We start from the raw sequence: 3,773 nt of genomic DNA, 5'->3' as shown, positions 1-3,773 counted from the left end.
TGTTCAGCATGGGGGTGAGTAGAAAATGAAGGCTAATCATGTTTTGGGTGTACTATTCCTTTAAAGTGTCCGGGTCAAAATGACCCACAAGATCATATTTGTATACATACTCTGCACAGACACTCCACTACACATCAGAGTGTTCAGATTTTACATACATGTTCATGACCCCAGATGAGGAAAAGTCACCAAATTTCATGAAGAAAAAAAAAGATAACCAATACTTTGATCAACACAAAAACTGAAATGGGTCAAATTGACCCTTAACATAATTTAAATCTGGCCATTTTCAGAGTGTTAAGGAGCAAAAGCAGAATCATTCTGTCCTTTAAAAAGGCTAGTTGGTGCACCACTAATGCTGGGGAACAATACTCTGGAGAAGGGAGGGGAAAGAAGGAGGAAAGAACGGGATGGAGGGGAAATAAAGGGAGAGGAAGAAAACAAAATTGAAAATGGCCGGTTCGTATCCCGCTTGGGACATGCAACTATTTTAAAAAATTGCCATAATTCTATCAAATACAGATTTAAAACTGATACTAATACAATTGGTGAGTATAATAATAATTCAATTTATTGCAATAAAAACAACGCAGGGAAGAATATTATACCACCATACACTTAATACTGCTTTTAATACATTATAAATTTTTCTTCTGGTAATTATTTTTCACTCACTGTGGATCTTTGTGGATCTATATGCACTCTTTCTTGTAGTTGGAATGCTTATTAAGATTGATTAAAAATAAGACTTTTATACTTCTGCTGCAACTACTACGGCTTAAAATGATTAATTTGATTAGTTTTTATTATAGAAACAATCACTTCTCACTACCAGCAATTCTATTATTTCCTGTTCTTGTAATTGTATTGTTTTATTTCAGTGATATTGATAAAAAAGAATTTTATACTAATATTTTATATATACTTCTAGTACTACTGCTTATGAATATAATTAATATATAATATAATTATATCAAATAAATGTTTCTGAAAATAACATCTCACAACCTTAGGATCTGTCAGCAATAGCATAATTCCCCTTTCTGGTAAATTTCATATTTCTATGAGTAGGGCTGGGTACCGAACTTCGGTTGTTTTATGGTACCGACCGAAATGCTTCGGTTCTACAGAGTATCAAATCATGCCTCGTCTTTCGGTACCAAGTTTCGGTGGTTGGCTGTAACGCTTAATGTAATTGCGTCATCCAGGAAAAATACACAGGTGGTCACGCCTATTGACTTAATTATTTAAAGTTTTCTGCACTCTTCATCTGCTCCATCCACTGGTTAAGTGGCACAGCAGCTGTTTGTGGGCAGTAAATTAGGCCATAATACTTGTTGGGGCCACTATCATTGTGCTGGTAGCACAGGCTACACAGGATCTAACTGTAGTCCCTACAATGAGAGTCCACCTGGTCTGATTTCCCATGTTTTTGGGGCTCCTGTAAATATCACACACTTTAACGAAGAAGGACTCTAGCAGACAGCAACTGGCTGGTAACTGGTAAATTGTACCATGTTTATGTGATCCAACAATAATTAACAAAAAATAAATTCAAGAATTTCTTGTAACGCTTGAAGCAGCTCATAAAGCACAGGAAGCAGAAGTGGCTTCAGAAAAAAAAAGAAAAAAAAAAAGAGCAAGAGACAAAGAGGAGAGTCTGAATATGAGGCCTGGCTTGGACTGCAGACAGGCGGCACAGATAGGGTAGAAACAGTCGGTATATCCAGCTTGGGATGGGCAGGTGATGGTGTCCTAGATGCTGGGCTGGAATGTTTTCTTGCTACACCCAGGTTTATCTTTAAAGCTGCACCATGGGACCCACCATACCACGGCTTTGTAAACTGGCAGAAAGAGAAAAATAACATGTGAAGTACTTTAAAGGAAAAGTCCGGTCATATTCAGAATTCAAACTTCTGAAAGTTCTTTAAATCTGAAATGATTCCATCCTGTTCAATAAATTATCTGTGTTTTTAATTCAGAGTGATTTTCATTTGAATGTTCTTTACTGGAGGCATCCATGTTTGTCAAAGAACACTACTGCCACCTACTGGTTTGTGACGTCACGGCGGGTTTCGGCTGTTGATCAAGTCCCAGTGCTGTATCTGGTGTTTGTCACAACGCGCTATTATCCAAGTCATCTTGAAAACATTCTTCTTCCAAATGTTGGNAGAATGGCGCTAGGCTTACCGCACCGTGACGTCACTGCTGGAAGATGGCAGGAGGGAGGGGTGACTATATTTGCTTCACAGAACCAGAACCAACCAAAAACAAACACTTGATTTCATTTTAGATTCTAGCTTTTTGTTGTGGATGTTGTTGATCCAATCTGAAGTAATGCAAACACTCAGGGAAAAACAGTCTGAACTAATTCAGCTAATATTTGGTCTAGTGTTGTGCATGATGTGTGTTGTGCGTTCAATGAAGGCTGTTCACTGAACACTTGATTTAATTTTAGATTATAGTTTTGTTCTAAAACATTTCCTCCAATAGCTGCAGTGAAACATTTGATCACTGGGTGTTAAACTGTCGGTAAAATGAAGAATTGAACAAAACTTTTTCTTCTTTGACTCAGATCGATCAAAGGAAGCAGACAGCATGGCAGCAGCACAGCCTGGTGAGTTACACCTCTGAGCAACAGACTGTATCTGTTTTCATGGAGACATGAAAGCACAACTAAATGGAAAAATATGAACAGACAATGTATTTAGATTGATGTAGAATCATGGTTCAAAAATAATATGATAATAAACAGAAACATGGTTCAACTTTGAACTAAAATCCATCCCAGAGTTTCTCCGCGATGACTGGCTGCTTCTGGGTTCTAAATCTAAATCAATCTAAAGATGCACACAGCTGAGCTCAGCATCAGTCTAGATCATGTTAATCCAGTTTTTATTATTAAAACAAATAGTTAAAAACCTTTCATCCACAGACTTCAGCCCACAGCCTGCTCAGCTTTAACAGACAGAATAATAATAAGTGCTTCTCCTCTGGGTTCATCTGCAGCTTCAGAGGAAATTTTAACCTTTTATTTATAAAGCAAACAAACAAACCTGATCTGACCTTTTAAAGCTTGTTTATCTAATTTTTGTTCTTAGATTCAGATCTTCAGAGATGTGTACTTTTAAACCATTTTCATTTCTGCTTCTGCTTTCTCTGTCTCTTGCTTGGCTTTTTATTAATGATTGAAAAATAAAAATATATAATAGACATAAATAGATAAGTATATAAAAATGTGCTAGCAGTGTGGCTCCTATAAATAATATTTCATATTTTCCTCCTCGCTGACAGATCTTCCAGTGAAGCGTCGTGCCAGCAATGAACTCATTCGCCCAGACTGTGAGTACGGCTGAACTGAGTCCAATAATGCTGTTTTCTTGATCAACTTGTGGAAATGTGATTGAAGCAACGGATGAAGTTTTAGCCTAAATGATAGATACAATATAAAATATGGATTTGTGGTGCCTTGAGGTTAGGGCATAGAGCCTGGAATCCTGATGTTTTAAATTCAAGCACCACTCCCAGAGCTTGCACTCCAGGTCTCTGAACAAATACCCTTAAAGGGATAGTTCGGGATTTTTGACATGAATCTGTATGGCATCCCCATCACCAGTGTCATGCAATCACACTGACTTACCCCTGGCAGCGTCCTGTGAGCAGAGTTCTCGTCCAGCTTTGGTCAAGCCGAAAGTAGTCCGGCAGGTTTGCTAGTCCCAGCGAAATAAAACGTTTCTCTTCCCAAAACATTATGTGTTCAAAAGAGTGATATT

The sequence above is a fragment of the Cyprinodon variegatus genome, unplaced genomic scaffold (assembly GCF_000732505.1).
Source record: "Cyprinodon variegatus isolate N-32 unplaced genomic scaffold, C_variegatus-1.0 Scaffold839, whole genome shotgun sequence".
Lineage (NCBI taxonomy): Eukaryota > Metazoa > Chordata > Actinopteri > Cyprinodontiformes > Cyprinodontidae > Cyprinodon > Cyprinodon variegatus.
The sequence above is the reverse complement of the archived record's forward strand: the minus strand, read 5'-3'. Positions refer to the sequence as shown.